Source organism: Chiloscyllium plagiosum, chromosome 7, assembly GCF_004010195.1.
Source record: "Chiloscyllium plagiosum isolate BGI_BamShark_2017 chromosome 7, ASM401019v2, whole genome shotgun sequence".
Classification (NCBI taxonomy): Eukaryota; Metazoa; Chordata; class Chondrichthyes; order Orectolobiformes; family Hemiscylliidae; genus Chiloscyllium; species Chiloscyllium plagiosum.
Genome location: NC_057716.1, coordinates 92,263,840 through 92,280,996, shown reverse-complemented (window position 1 = coordinate 92,280,996; position 17,157 = coordinate 92,263,840). Strand labels below are relative to the sequence as shown.

Genomic DNA, 17,157 nt, shown 5'->3' with positions numbered 1-17,157 from the left:
GGAGCCGTGGTTTACTAAAGAAGTTGAAGTTCTTGTCAAGAGGAAGAGGAAGGGTTATGTGAGGATGAGGCATGAAGGCTCAGTTAGGGGGCTTGAGAGTTATAAGTTAACCAGAAAAGATCTAAAGAGAGGGTGAAGAAGAGCCAGGAGGGGACATGAGAAGGTGTTGGCAGATAGGATCAAGGCATTCTATAGGTATATCATGAATGAAAGAATGACTATAGTAAGATTAGAGCCAATCAAAGAAAGTAGTGGAAAGTTGTCTGTGGAATCTGAGGACATAGAGGAAGCGCTTAATGAATACTTTTCATCAGTATTCACATTGGAAAAAGGCAATATTAATGAGAATATAGAGATACAGGCTAAACAATTAGATGGGATTGAGGTTGAGGTTTTAGCAATTTTGGAAGATCTCAAAATAGATAAGACCCCTGAGCCAGATGGGATTTATCCTCAGATTCTTTGGGAATCCAGGGAAGAGATTGCAGAGCCTTTGACTTCGATCTTTATGTCATCATTGTTGACAGGAGTAATGCCAGAAGACTGGAGAATAGCAAATGTTGTTCTCTTGTTTAAGAAGGTGAGTTGGAACAACCCTGGCAATTATAGGCCAATGAGCCTTACTTCGGTTTTGGGTAAGATGTTGAAAAAGGTTGTAAGAGATAGGATTTGTAATCATCTGGAAAGGAATGATTTGACTAGGGATAGGCAACACAGTTTTGTGAAGGGTAGGTCGGGCCTCACTAGCCTCATTGAGTTCTTCAAGAAGGTGACAAAAACAGATGGATGAAGGTAAAGCAGTTGATGTGGTGTATATAGACTTCAGTAAGGCATTTGATAAGGTTCTAGTACTGAAAATGTGTTGCTGGAAAAGCGCAGCAGGTCAGGCAGCATCCAGGGAACAGGAGAATCGACGTTTCGGGCATAAGCCCTTCTTAAGGTTCTAGTAGTCTATTGCAGTTTCAGGTTTGAAGGTGATTTAGCAGTTTGGATCAGAAATTGGCTAGGTGAGAGAAGATAGAGGGTGATGGTTGATGAGAAATGTTCATCCTGGAGCTCAGTTACCAGTGGTGTGCCGCAAGGATCTGTTTTGGGGTCACTGCTGTTTGTCATTTTTATAAATGATCAGGATGTGGGTGTCGAAGGATGGATTAGTAAATTTGCAGATGACACTAAGGTAGGCAGAATTGTGGATAGTGCCAAAGGATGTTTTGGGTTACAGAGGGAAATAGATAAAGTGCAGAGCTGGGCTGAGAAGTGGCAAATGGAGTTTAATGCAGAAAAGTGTGAGGTAGTTCACTTGAGAAGAAATAACAGGAATGCAGAGTACTGGGCTAATGGTAAAATATTTGGCAGTGTAGATGAACAGAGAGAACTCGGTGCCCAGGTGCATAAATCCCTGAAAGTTGCCACCCAGGTTGATAGGATTGTTAAGAAGGCATATGTGTATTCATGTTTATTGGTCGGGGGATTGAGTTTCAGAACCATGAGGTCATCCTTCAGCTGTACAAGACACTGGTAAGGCCGCACCGGGAGTATTGCATGCAATCTGATCACTGCATTATAGGAAGGATGTGGAAGCTTTGGAAAGGTTTCAGAGGAGATTTACTAGGATGTTGCCTGGTATTGAAGGAAGGTCTTACCAGGAAAGGCTGAGGGGACTGAGGCTGTTTTTGTTGGAGAGAAGAAGATTGAGAGGTGACTTCATCAAGACGTATAAGATACTCAGAGGGTTAGATAGGGTGAACAGTGAGAGCCGTTTTCCTCAAATGGTGAAGGCTAACATGAGGGGACATAGCTTTAAACTGAGGGGTGATAGATTTAGGACAGATATCAGGGGTAGTTTCTTTACTTAGAGAGTAGCAGGGGTATGGAACGGCCTATCTGCAACAGTAGCAGACTCACCAATGTTAAGGGCATTTAAATGGGCATTAGACATACCTATGGATAATAATAGAACGGTGTAAGTTAGATGGACTTCAGATTAATTTCACAGGTTGGCGCAACATGGCAGGCCAAAGGGCCTGTATTGCGCTGTAACGTTCTATGTTCTCAGCTGTTTTGAATCTGTTGGTACATGTATTTAAGCTGTTGTATCTTCTGCCCAATGGAAGAGAGTGGAAGAGATTATAACCGGGTTGGGGAGGGGCCTTTGATTATTTTGGCTGCCTTCCCAAAGCAGTGAACGACATAGGTGGAGTCAACGGATGTAAGGTTGGCTTGCGTGATGGACCGGGCTGTGTTAACAACTTTCAGTAGTTTCTTACAGAGCTAAGCGGAGCAGTTGCCGTGCCAAGCCATAATGCATCTGGATTGAATGCTTTCTGTGGTGCAATCTGTAAAAATTGGAAAGAGTCTTTAATAACATGCCAAATTTCCTTCACCTCCTGAAGAAGTAGAGATGTTATTGTTGTCATGTTTTGTGACCATAGTATCAACGTAGGTGGACCAGGACAGATTGTTGGTGATCATCACTTTTAGAAACTTGACCCTCTCAACCATCTCCATCTCAGCTCTATTGAAAGTAGACAGGGTCGTGCCATCCATCTTCCTGCCTGACGTCAATGCTCTTTTGTTTTGCTGACATTGACGGAGAGATTGTTATCTTTACACCATGCCACCAAGCACTTTTTCCTGAATTCTTTCCTGTATTCTGTCTTGTCATTGATTGGAGATCCAACCTACAACAATGGTACCATCACCAAACTTGTTGATGCAGCTAGGACGAAACTTGGCCACATTGCCATTTGTGTATAGGGAGTATAGGAAGGGACTGAGTAGTAGTGGCATATGGAAGTAAATGATGAAAACAGGTTGCACTCCCTTGGTTACAAAGGATCAGGCTGACCCACATTGGTGGCTGTTTAATCTGGGAGCACTATTAACCCAATATTGTTTTAGTGGTAGGAAAGGAACAGGAGAGGCAGGCAGATAGACCACACAGAAATATATTTTTCTAACCCTGCTGGGCCTATTCAATATTAGGCGAAAATGTGGGCAGTTTTAGTCACACATAACACCAGAAATGGGAAGCTCCAAGTACATTGACACGCAGTCTGAGAGTCAGAACAGGAATGATTGACCACACTTGCTGATATGGACTTTACAAGTTCCATCATCTATGACAGTTTCAACAGCTTGACGGGAGGAGTCGGTGTCATTCCAACATTAAATCATTTGATATGTATTGGCGGGGAGAGTTTTCAATAGCAGTGGCTGTAAAAGATTCGTTGTGAGTGTCTCTATCTGTCTGTCTGTTCACCTGACTGTGCTGTAGATCATTCCATTTCTTCTGTGTGAGTCTGTAGTGTCAGCAGAACCCCCCTCCCTCCCGGCTGAGCCAGTAGCGGAGTACGGGGCGGTGGGCAGACCTGCCTTCCCCTGTTCCCCACCAGCCATCCCCTTTTCGGAGGCTGGAGGCCAGACTCGGCTCCTCCCATCGTCTGTTGGCTGAGGGCGCCCCGTTTCCCGAGCCCCCGGCTGAAAGGCAGTATTTCATCCGGGGAGCGCTCCCTTACCCTGCCCTGCTATTTTTAGCATCAGACGCCGGAATATAAAGCAGTGGACTAGAGTGTAAAGTCAGGGGCAGGTCTGTGCAGTGATCGGAGGGGGAGGAGAGACAGACAGCGAGAGGGAGGGAGAGAGAGAGAGAGAAAGGGAGGGCAGGCAGACTCTGCAATAAAAAGGAAGGAGGGACATACACAGCGGTCGGTACTGCTTTCTTTTTTATATATGAGCGGTAACGCAGATCGCTTGTGGAGCTTTGTGTGTGTGAATGGCAGGGGTTCGCTAAGAGACCAGCCCTGGGGAGGGGGAGGCACTCCAACCTTGACATGTTGACCAGCGCTGTGTAAAAAGAGGCAGCAGCAGCAGCAGCAGCGACTTGGGGGTAAGTTCCTGGGCAAGGACCGTCTTGTTCGTGTCGTGTCAGTTTGGATTTAAACCTTCCTTAAAGTAAAACAGCTCTCCAGATTTATGCCTTAACTTGAACCCCCACCACCAGCACCAGCCAATGTTATTTCATTTCCAAAGTAACAATATTCCACTCGAACCTGACACTCCTTTCACAATAAGTCTGCCCTCGAATGCAATCCGAACATATTGTGTAATTATAATTGTACATTTTCAAACCTCATCAGTCCACTCGATGTTGCGTCTACCTCAGGGTAATGTGCTGTCTTATAGTTTATTTAATTTAGAATTATGGATTTTAATGTTATGATGCGTTCTCTTGGTAACAATGCCGTGATAGTTCTGTTTTCAGAACATTTTATAACGTTGATATTATTGTGTCTTTTGGCCTTTGTGATTATGATACTTTTAAATACTGAGGTAACTTGTTATTAGCTGAATGTGAGGCTTGCTGGTTATGGAGCAGGTACACTTCAGTTTCTGGTGATTCCTGTATGAATGTTCTCAGGCCTCACCTATAGGCTCCACGAAAACAATTTATTTTCACTTGATATTTTTGTGATTATTCAGTTGTTCTTTATTAAACTTTATTGCTACTGATTGTTTCTTGAGACCTTCAATCTTTCATCCTCGCCCAATGCCCATTCACCCCAGTACATCGGCCCAAAAGAGACTGGTTCACACTAAATTTGAAAAAGCTGCTGAGCATTTACTCAAGGATGGTGACCCGACATTAGCTTTTAATAGAGAATTGGATATTAGATGCGGGTGGCTGAGACTGTCGGTGAAGAACACATTCTGAAATGTTGTCCAATGACCCAACATTTTTTCAGAACTTGCCCCAAATCAGTATCGATCTCCTTCTCTATCCAGCTTCCTCTTGAAATTGTAGGAATATTGTCAGGTGAGGAGGAGAGGGCTGTCCAATGAATGGAACTGTCAGAGTATTACAAATTGCAAAGTGAAACTCTGCTACTTGATGTGATTGGAAGTGTGAACACAGTAAAAACGAGTGACAAGATAGTAATATAACATTGGGGTTCAGAAAACTGACCTGGCAATCACAGCATTTATCTCATGGTTAACAACTTGACTAGATTATTCCCTTGTCCCTTAGATTCTTTAGATGTCTTATAATTCACTTGAGTCATAGAGTCATAGTTATACAGCACAGAAACAGACCTTTTGGTCCAACTCGTCAATGCCTGTCAGATATTCTGAACTGATCTAGTCCCATTTACCAGCATTTAGCAAACATCCTTCTAAACCCTTCCTATTCATATACCCATCCAGATTACTTTTAAATATTGCGATTGTACCAGCCTCCACCACTTCCTCTAGCTACTCATTCCATACACGCACCACCATCTATGTGAAAAAATTACCCCATGGGTCCCTTTCAAATCTTTCCCTTCTCACCTTAAACCTATACTTTCTAGTTTTGGATTCCCCTACTTTGGAGAAAAGACTTTGTCTATTTATCTTATGCATGCCCCTCAGACTCTGACATTCCAGGGAAAATAGCCCTACCCTATTCAGTCTCTACCTACAGCTCAAATCCTCCAGTCCCAGCTACATCCTTGTAAATCTTTTCTGAACCCTTTCAAGTTTAACAACATCTTTCCTATAGTAGGGAGACCAGAATTGTGCACAGTATTCCAACCATTGCCTAACCAATGTCCGATACAGGTGCAACATAGCTTCCCAACTCCTGTACTCAATGCACTGACCAATGGAGGCAAGTGTACCAAATACCTTCTTCACCATCCTGTCTATCTGAGACTCCACTTTCAAGGAACTATGCCCCTGCACCCCCAGGTATCTTTGTTCAGCAACACTTCCCAGGGCCCTACCATTAACTGTATAAGTTCTGCCCTGTTTTGTCTTAACAAAATGCAACACTTCACATTTATCTAAATTAAACTCCATCTATCACTCCTCGGCACATTGGCTCATCTGATCAAGATACCTTTCTGCTGTGAGACAATCTTCTTCGCTATCTACAAAACACCAATTTTGGTGTCATCTACAAACTTACTAACCACATTTATAGAAATGATGAAAAGTATGGGACCCAGCACCAATCCTTGAAGCACACCATTGGTCATAGGCCTCCAGTCTGAAAAATAACACTCCACCACTACCCACTGTCTTCTACCTTCAAGCTAATTTTGTATCCATTTGGCTGGCTCTCCCTGGGTTCCACGTGATGTAACCATGTCAACCAACCTACCATGCCGAACCTTGTTGATGTCCGTATAGACAATATCCACCACTCTGCCTTCACCAATCTTCTTTGTCACATCTTCACAAAACTCAGTCAAGTTGGTGAAACATGGTTTCCCACCGACAAACCCATATTAAGTATCCCTAGTCAGTCCTTGCCTTTCCAAATGCCTTTTAAATCCTATCCTTCAGAGTCATAGAGATGTGCAGCATGGAAATAGACTCTTCGGTCCAACTCGTCCATGCTGCCCAGATATCCTAAACTGATCTAGTCATATTTGCTAGCATTTGACCCATATCCCTCTAAACCCTTCCTATTCATGTACCCATCTAGATGCCTTTTAAATGTTGTAATCATACCCGCCTCTGGCAGCTCATTCCATGCTCGCACCACCCCCTGGTTGAAACGTTGCTCCTCAAGACCCTTTTGAGTCTTTCCCCTCTCACCTTAAATCTGTATCCTCGAGTTTTGGATTCCCCTTGCCTGTGAAAAAGACCTTGGCTCTTCACCCTATTCATGCCCCTTGTGATTTATAAATGTCTATAAAGTCACCCCCTCAGCCTCTGGCACTCCAAGTAAAAAAGCCCCAACATATTCAGCCTCTCTCTGTAGCTCAATCCCATCAATCCCAGCCACATCCTGTTATGACACTTCAAGTGCCCATCTATACATTTTAAACGTTGTGAGATTTTCTGCCTCAACTACCTTCCCAAACAGTGCATTCCAGATCCCCACCAAATCTTGAATGAAAAATTAATTCATCAAATCCATTTTAAACCTTCTGCCCCTCAACTTGAAATTATGTTCCCTTGATATTGACCCTTCCACAAAGGGGAGCAACTGTTTTCTATCCACCGTGTCCATGGGTTCCTGTATCCTGTATCAGGTCCACCCCCAATTTCCTCTGACCCAAAGAAAACAACCCAAGCTTAACCATTCTCTCTCCATTTTTGAAATGCTACCTAACAGGCAACATCTCGGTGAATCTCCTTTGTGCTCCATCCAGTGCAATCACATCCTTCCTATAGTGCAGTGACCAGAACTGCACGCAGTACTCCAGCTGTGGCCTAACCAAAGTTTTGTAAAGCAGCAAACTAACCTCCCTGCTCTTATAACCTATGCCACAACTGATAAAGACAAGGGTCCTTTTTGTTTTCTTAACTTGTCCTGCCACCTTTAGGATTTGTGGATGAGAATCCCAAGATCTCCCTGTTCCTCTGAGCTTTCTAGTCTCCTGTCATTCATCGAGTACTCTCTTGTCTTGTTACTTCTTCCAAAGTGTATCACCTCACATTTTTCAGGGGTGAATTTCAGCTGCTGCAGATCTACCTATCTGACCAATCTGTGGATATCATCCTGTGACCGAACACCTTCCTCCTCACAGTCAACAATCCAACCAATCTTTGTGACATCCGCACACTTACTTATCATCCACTCCCCACATTCTCATCTACATCATTTCTGAATATGGGACTCAGCTGTGATCCCTATGGTATACCACTGCACACCAGGCTCCAGGCGCACAAACAGCTTTCCATCACCACCACCCTCTGCCTCCTCTCACTGAACCAATTTTGGAGTCACCTTGCCAGGTTCTCATTCTTTATGCCAAGTGTAGTTAGGTAGGAGAGAGAGGTTTAACAATTAGTTTAACTTCAATCTAGAGAAATTAATCCAGCACCAAATTAGGTCAGGGAACAGTAATGCATCAATTGAACATCTGATTAAGTAGATACTGTCCTGTAGAAGTTAATGAAGGATATTCTCAATCAGACTTTACCTTCTTAGCTCTTGCTTTTGCTTTGAAACAGAAAATGAGTAGTATTTTTAAAATGTTTAAATTTTGCATGAATATATTACAGTGTTTTATTACGTTTGTATATCCTTGTATGTAGTGAGGAAGTGGTGGGTTTTGTAGTAATGTCATTGTTTGAAAATCCAGTGGTCCAGGTTGATATGCTGGGAACAGGGCTTCATATTCCACCTTCCATTGGAAGCTGATGGAATTTAAAGTCAAATAGTTAGATGAAATCTCAATAATAGTGAGTGTGGTACTGTCATTCTTATTGTTGTGAAAACTCATCAGGTTCTCTCATGCCCTTTAGGGAATGAAATCAGCCATCCTTACCAAGTCTGGTCTAAATGAGACTCCAGATGCACACCAACTCTTAACTGCCCTCTGAAATAGCCTTATGAAACCACACAGTTCAAGCACAATTTGGGATGCGCAACAAATGCTGGCTTCGCCGGCAGTGCCACATCCCAGGAAATCATGTTTTTTAAATCCTGAGGTGTAGCATTCACTAAATTAACCTTTCTCTCCAATCTTTCATGATTCTCTGATTGTGCAATTTGTCTTGTTAAATTTCACAATGCAATTATTTCTGTATTAATCTGTGCACAGTGCACCCTTTCTTATGCAGTGAACTAAGACGGAGAGTAATGAATTTACATACAGCTAACTTGAATGCAGTAGGACTCTCAGAACCAGAATCAATTTATATCAAGAGCCAACTGTTCCATTTATAGAAAATTAGTTTTCTCCATACAGATTGACATGTGCCTATTTCATGGGTTTGCATTTGGCTGCAAATAGAAGTCAGTGAATTATTGACCTTAGATCTCAGAAACCAGGCCACACTCATGGAAGGGTAGGGACATAGAAATAGGTGTAGACCATTCATTGTCTTGAGCTTGCTGTGCTGTTAAATAGGAACATGTCCAGTTGAATACTTCAGTGCCTTTTACACATAACCCTTTATGCCAGTAATCAGATCTCTCTTTAAATAAACTCAGAAACCCAACAGTGTGGAAACACGCACTTCAGCCCAATAAGTCCACACCAACCCACCGAAGAGTAACCCGCCTAGGCCCATTCCCCCTGACTAATGCACCTAACCCCCACACCCCTGAGCACTATGGTCAATTTAGCATGGCCAATTCACCTAACTTGCACATCTTTGGACTGTGGGAGGAAACCGGAGCAAACCCGTACAAACACGGGGAGAATGTGCAAATTCCACACAGAAGAGTCGCCCAAGGCTGGAATCAAACCCAGGTCCCTGGTGCTATAAGGCAACAATGCTAAGCACTGTGCCATTCAGAGACTGAGCTTCCACAGTCCTCTGGCGTAGAAAATTCCAAAGATTCATCACCCCTTTAGTTAAAAAAAAGTTCTCCTCATCTTGGTTCTAAATGACATGCTGTTTATTTTGAAATTGTGCTTGCTCTCCAACCAGGAAAATATCTTCCCTGCATCCACCCTGTTCTTCCCTTTATATGTTTTGTAGGTTTCAATGAGATCACCTCTCAATTGTTCGAACATGCACCCAGTTTGCCCAATGTCTTTTCATAGGACAGTCCCACTGTCCTGGAAACAAGATTGGTCAATCCCTGTTGCACTCACTCTATGGCAATAATACCCTTCTTGAGGTAAGGGGACCACAAATGCACATAGCTTTGCTGCTTTGTTCCATGTTGTATCTCATCTGATTACTGTCGCAACAGCACTTTTCTTTGTAAGAAAGAAATAATTCTGATCTTGATGACAGAGTAGCAAAAATGTGAGATTTTTGGCAATTAGTATTTAAGCAGGGGAAGAGCAGGAAGTTGACCTTTTCCGAGAATTGTTGCAAGGAAGTTGGTTGGGGGTTGGGGTAGTTGGTGAAGCTGGAAGCTTCAGCTTTGTCGATCGAATAGGTCCGCAGCTGCTTTCTCAGCAGCTTGCATGATTTTTTTTTCTCTCATTGTGTTTTCCATGGCAACGTTTCTATAACTTTGTTTTTAAGCAAGATTTAACTGTCATAAGAAATTTTCTACTCTCTAAATATGGTGCTGTGAATCATTTCAGACATGAAACGAGGCTTCAAGGCTGATGAGACAATTCTCAGCTGTTTCATAACACAAGTTGTTTTTGCTTGACCAGTGTCAGATTTCGCTGTTCAAAACTATGACAGAGTGTTGAGTCATTGAGAGCTAAAGTATACAGTAGTGTGCGAGTACAAAGGCTTAACAAAATAATGAAACAACAGTTCATGAAAGAAAAACAATAGTCGCATTGTTCAGGAAGAAGAAATCTATTGAATAATTCCCAGCATCTACTGAGTTTCTCTACACTAAAGTTCTGCAAATTCTGTTGCATCGCTTTGACGAAGGTGGGATGCCAAAATGAAAGGTCAGCTAATTTCAAAACACATCTTACCCATATGACACACAAGCAAAATACTAGAGATGTTGGAAGTCTAAAATCAAATCAGAAAGTGCTGGAGAAATTTGGTAGGTCGGGCAGCATCTGTGGAGAGATAAACTGATGTAATGTTTCCGGGCTATTGCCCTTGATCGAAACCCTACCCTTAATTTTGTGACAGCAACATGACATTCAACAAGAATCCTGCCTGAACAAAAGGACAGGGAATATGACATCCAGGTAACTTTATTTTTTAGACAAGAAAAATGGAAAAAAATGTAGTTAATTCTAGTTAAAGTTGGATTTTATTTATTATGGATGATCAAAACATTGTTGATTAATGTACAGAAACACAGAAGTGTGTATCTTGGCTACTCTTTATATTTAGGTGAAAGTGAAGACTGCAGATGCTGGAGATTGGAGTCGAAGAGTGTGTTGCTGGAAAAGCACAGCCGGTCAGGCAGCTTCCAAGGAGCAGGAGAGTCGATGTTTCCAGCATAAACCCTTCATCCTGATTTTCCTGCTCCATGGATGCTGCCTGACTGGCTGTGCTGTCTATATCTTATTGGCAATAATTCATTTTGCAGTATTTAAATCACAAAGGACAAATCAAAAATGATTGATTTTATTGCTTATGAAGAGGAGTGAAAGTAATTTCATGGTTTTACATGAATTTTGTTTGGCAACTTAGATATAGCTTACCAGTCCTCAGATGGTGAGAGGACAGAGCTTTAAATTGAGGGGTGATCAATTTAGGACAGCTAGGGGTAGTTGCTTCACTCATAGAGTAGTAGGGGTGTGGAACGGCCTGCCTGCAACAGAAGTAGACTCGCCAACATTAAGGGCATTTAAATGGGCAATGGACATACATATGGGTGTTAATGGAATGGTGTAGGTTAGATGGGCATCAGATTATTTGCACAGTTCGGCATAACATCGAGGGCCGAAAGGCCTGTACTGCGCTGTAAAGTTCTATGTTCTAATCATAGTAACTGTGTAATATTATGCTCACTGCATTCCCATGCAGCTGATTTTCTTTACTATATTCACCCAAGTTCACTTTGTATTTGTCCAGCCCTTGAGCCTTCTGCTTACTTCTACACAAAACAGGAAACAAGCCATAGAAAAGAATGACTTCCATTTTGGGATTTATCTCCTATTTTGTTCTTGATATTGAATCCACTAATTCCCCAAAACAAAGACAGAGCAGATGCGATCATTGCATACTTTCTCTTTGTCCCCAGAGGTCTTCCAAATGTGATGTCCTCTCTAAATGTTTGAGGTTGTACCATTTAAATTCGTGTTATTGTATTGGGCTGCTGCTTTAAAGAGAAGGGAGTGAAGAATAAATTTGATACTGGATTCTAAACCTGAACATCGCCACCATTCAATCTCTCTCTTGTCTTTTAAAAATTCTAAACTCTCTTTCACTTAATATTTGGCCATCTTGTTTATTAACTGTTTTATACAACATAATGTCAAAAGTGTGCCTGATAAAACACTTCTGATCGGCCCCAGATCACTTATTAAAGGTGCTATATCAATGCAAGCCAAAGTGTTTGAGGTTGACTTTGGTATCCATGAGTGTAGCCCTGGAAAATCTTCCTTGGTATTTGACTTTTCTGATTGTCTGTTATTTTTGACCACTACACTCTCAATATTTCAGGGATGCACCTTATCTCGTCCCTTTGTAATTAGGATGGCCTGATATTAGATGTTATTTTTGAGATAAGCTGAGGCATTGCATGGAACATCCAAGCTGGCCAAATCAGCTGAGATATTAGTTTTATGGATATGGTGCAAAGCGCCGATTCAAATTGTGTCCTTTTGTCACATTACAAATGGTTGATCACTGACCATATTTATAAAGGTGCATATGATTTGCACAACTCAATTTAAATTTGTATTGAAATAAGCAGTCTAGTTGAGTAACAGGTCTTTTCAACCTATGCATTTTGAAATGCTGTATCTCTTCAAAGGGTTGCAGCAAGACCTATCAATGGTTGAGCTTGTGTCACTGCAGTGATGTTACTGAAATTCTCACTGGTATCATGAATGTGTCACATGAGTGAAGTGCTATCTGTGTACTAATGTTTTTAATACGTAAAAATAATGAGTCATTTCTGTAATGCACCAGTTCTATAAAATCTATGGATTTCTAGTCAAAGTTGACGATTGTATGCAAAGGTAGAAGGTTAATATTATTATGTAGATGGTCTGTCTGGTTTTTGTTTGTGCTTTTGATGTCGGGGGATCTGTTAGATGGACAGCTGGTTTATAATTGAGAGTGAGGCTAACAGTGTAGGTTCAATTCCTACACTAATTGCCATGAAGGTCTCTCCTTCTCAATCTCTCCTCTCACCTAAGGCATGGTGACCCTTAGGTTAAACCACCAACACCAGCTGTCTCCCTCTCTTTAATGAGAAAGTAGCTCAATGATCCGATGGGACTACAGCAACTTTAACTTTCCTTGTTGATGTCCACTTATTATCCAGAAAACTACCCACATTTTTACTCTTGCCTCGGACAGTATGATTGCTAGTTAGTCTATTTAGTGAGGACGTGAGGGAAAATTGTGTGATGAATCAAGTCGTATATTAATCCCCAATTCTTAAATCTCAGTTACTTAATCTGATGAAACAATGGCTCACTTTTATACAGCCCTTCTTTAATAGGAAGGTGTCCCAAGCCATGTCAGAAGTCTTCGGAAATTAGGGATATTGAGATGATATTGAAAATTTAATTGATCTAAAATGTTTGTATGTGTGTACAGTCATTCCTTCCAATTCAACCAAACTTTTGTTCGATAACACCTCTTCAGTCAAGGTCATAATGGAGACAATGGTTCAGAGTGCCAAGCACAGAAAAGGTGGAGAGGGAGAGTGATGCTCAAAAGGATAGTATCAGAGAAACTGAGTTTCTAAATAAAGGGCTCATAACACTAAACTAGATTATGGAATTGAAGAGGAGTGAAATATTTCAGGAATTCAAACAGAAATTGAAAATTTTGAAACACTGGGGGAATTAAAGCAATTGCAGATCAGCCTGGTCATAAATATTGGACCAAGCATAATTTGGTGTAGAATTGAACTTGATTTGTAGAGCTTTGGATGATTTAAATTTTGTGCAGATAAGAGCCAGAAACTTATTGCAGTAATTGAGTTCAAAGGTAACAATGACAAAGATAAAGGCTTTATACAGATGTGAAGATATGGGAGAGGAACCACATAATATTGTGAGCTCAAAGTAGACAGTCTTTGTAATGGAGGAGATATGGGTCCGGAAATTTCACAACGGATCAATTGAGGCATGGTTGGAAGGTGGGAGTCCACACATAAATTCCATGTGTAATTCAGAAATTAATATTTTAAAGCGTTTATCCATAATTTCCTCCATGGAGCTATAGAGCCTGAATTACCCTAAAGCGCTTATCACCTTATTTATGAAAGTGAAGCACAGAAGGAGAATCTCAAGATCATGGCACCCATTCTCTTTGAATAAGCCCTTCACAAGGTCATGTCCCCTGCCTTTCCCCAGTTCTCCTCAATTTTTCAAATACTTATTCACCTCCATTTTGAAAGTTACTATGAATTCTGCTTCTTTTTTCATTAATGGTAAGGAATTCTGTTTCCTAATTACTAATCACTATCTACTTCTGTAATTGAAACATTCAGAGGTCAGTTAATTCAGTTGGCTGGTTTGCAATACAGGCTGATGCTGACAGTGTGAGTTCAATTCCTGTTTCCATGGACAAGATGGTCAAGAAGGCATAAGGCTTTCATTGGTCAAGGCATAGAATATAAAATTAGTAAGTCGTACTGCACTATATGGAACTTCAGTTAGGCCACATTTGGAATATTGTGTACAGTTCTGGTGGCCACACTACTAGAAGGATGGTAAGGCTTTGGAGAAGGTACAGAAATGTTTAGCAGGATGTTGTCTAGTTTGGAGGGTATTTGCTGTGAGGAGAGATTGGACAAACTTGATTTGCTTTCACTTCAATGCTGAAGGATGAGGGGAGCCCTAATGCAAAATAATGAAAGGCATGGATAGAATGGATAGTCAAAGTCGTTTTTTACCCCCAGGTTGAAATGTCAGTTACTAGGGGACGTGGGTTTAAGCTTAAAAGGAGATGTGAAAGGCATGTTTTTACACAGAGAATGGTAAGTTCCTGGAATGCGCTGCCTGAGGAGGTGGTAGATGCAGTAAAGATAGCAATGTTTAAGAGGCATTTTGATAGATACATTAGTAGGCAGGGCTACAGACTGTGTAAAAGCAAAAAGCTTTTAGTTTAGAAAGGCATCATGCGTCAGTGCAGTCTTGGTGGCCAAAGGGCCTGTTCCTGTGCTGTACTGTTCTTTGTTCCAGCTGAGATGATGATGGACTGTCCTTCTCAACCTCTTCCCTTGCCTGACATGTGGTGACCCTCAGATTAAGCCACTGCTAATTGTCTTTCTCTTTTATGAGAGAGTGCAGCCCTGTCAGACTATGGCAACTTTACCCAAACAAAACCACACAGTTCTTTCCATTTTTGCAACTTGCCTCCTCTCTTTCATCTAAGTTCCTAACACCCCAATTTTCTTTTTACCTGAAGTAATTTTGAGCCCTCCTTAGATTCCATTTTAACTTCCAGCGCCCACGTTTTCAAATCCAAAATCTGTTGTCTCTCAGCACAAATCCAGGAGGACTGATAGCTCCGTGTTGGCAGGAAGGAGGCTGATGCCACCAGAGCTGAGAGAACATTCCACCACGCAAATTAAGTGCTGGGATGTGTTGGTTTCCATACTACTGCCAGTAGTGGGAGGAACGGAGAGGGAAGCCTATGGCTGACTTAACGCACAAATTCATTGCTAAAATCACAGCTACTCAGCATGACCCACCAGGGAATCCTCACAAAAATTATGGCCTTGGTCTTATTGATCTCTCTTGGCAACTCTGACCTACTGTTATTTGGTATTGTGGGATTCTGCAACTTTATTATTTTAATTAGGCCTCCACCTACTGAAATCCTGTTGATGAAAATATTGAGAACCTAATCACATAGGCCTTTTATTAAATGACAGTGCTAAACACAATGTAGGTGCCGCTGGCAAGTTCTGTATTTGTTGCCCATTTCTAATTGCACTTAAAGGTGGTAATAAGATTAGATTCCCTACAGTGTGGAAACAGGCCCTTCAGCCCAACCAGTCCACACCAACCAGTCCACACCAACCCTCCGAAGAGTAACCCACCCAGACCCATCTCCCTCTGACTAATGCACCTAACATTATGGGCAATTTAACATGGCCAATTCACCTGGCTTGCACATCTTTGGACTGTGGGAGGAAACCAGAGCACCTGAAGGAAACCCATGCAGACACAGGGAGAATATGCTAACTCCACACAGACAGTCACCCGAGGCTGGAATGAGAGTACATTTTTGAAATGCTGCAGTCCGTGTAATGGAGGGTCACCACAGTGCTGTGAGAACACAGTTCCAGGATTTTAACCCAGTGACAGTAATGGAAGGTTGATTTGGTTCCAAATCAGGACAGTACATGGTATGGAGAGGAACTTGCTTCCATGTATCTGTTGGTTATCTTTCGAAGTAATGCATCTTGTACATAATACACGGTATGTACTGGTGGTGCAGGGAGTGAATACTTAACATAATGGATAGTGTACCAATCAAGTTTATCTTGTTCATTTGTGGGGTGTGGGCATCCCTGGCTGGCCAGCATTTGTTGCCCATCCCTGGTTGATGGTGTTGAGCTGCCTTCTTGAACCGCTGTATCCACCTGCTCTGGGATGACACACAAAGACCTTAGGGAGGGAATTCCAGGTTTTTGGTGCAACAACAGTGAAGAAATGGCGATATATTTACAAGTCAGGATGGTGAGTGATTTGGAGGGGAATTTGAAGGTGGTGGTGTTCCCATGTATCTACTGCCCTTGTCCTTCTAGATGGAAATGGTTGTGGGTTTGGAAGGTGCTGTCTGAGGATCTTTCCCCCTCAAAGTGGGTTGCTTTGTCCTGAATGGTGATTTATGTCTTCCAGATGATGGATAGGCTTTGGGGAGTCAGGAGGTGAGTTACACACTGCAAGCTTAGAATCTAATCTCTCTGCTCTTCTCATTTATCATTCTCTTTAACCAATTGTTCCCTATTTCTGCATTTATATAAAACATTCAGGTTGCAGTTCCCTACATTCAAGTTTATTGAGTAGTAGTTTTGACATTGTGAAGGATATACATCATTATTCCAGTCCCTTCTGTTTGAAAATATCTGTTAAATATTACGCTGTCCCTTAACCAATTTCTTGACACTGCTTTGCATGTGCAATTCTATTAATAAGTTCTTTCATATGTTACTTACCAGACATACATTGAACATTCACGTTCACTATGCTATTTGAATTTCCTTTTGCCAAATGATTCTATTCTTCTGTGCTAAATGTGCAAGGTAAAATATTTAAAAGGGACTTGAGGGGCAACTTTTTCACACAGAAGTTGGTGCATGTAAAGAATAAGCTGTCAGAGGAAGTGATGGAGGTGGATATAGTTACAAATCTTAGAGTCATAGAGATGTACAGCATGGAAACAGACCCTTCGGTCCAACTCGTCCATGCTGACCAGATATCCCAACCCAATCTAGTCCCACCTACCAGCACCCGGCCCATATCCCTCCAAACCCTTCCTATTCATATACCCATCCAAATGCCTCTTAAATGTTGCAATTGTAACAGCCTCCACCACTTCCTCTGGCAGCTCATTCCATACACATACCACCTTCTGCGTGAAAATGTTGCCCCTTAGGTCTCTTTTATATCTTTCCCCTCTCACCCTAAACCTATG

At 41.8% G+C, this 17,157-nt stretch overlaps 1 protein-coding gene across 3 annotated transcripts in view; it reads left to right on the top strand.

Moving 5' to 3' along the window:
- The first annotated feature begins 3,276 nt into the window (after positions 1–3,276).
- mrasa (muscle RAS oncogene homolog a) overlaps positions 3,277–17,157 on the top strand; it is a 61,979-nt gene continuing 48,098 nt past the window's right edge. The window contains exons 1-2 of one of the 3 annotated variants that reach the window (XM_043694239.1): positions 3,277–3,889; positions 9,430–9,571. The gene's annotated coding sequence lies outside the window, so the exon portion shown is untranslated. Of the gene's footprint in view, positions 3,890–4,080; positions 4,167–9,429; positions 9,572–17,157 lie in introns of those variants that run through there. The other 2 variants (XM_043694238.1, XM_043694240.1) reach the window with 2 other exon arrangements.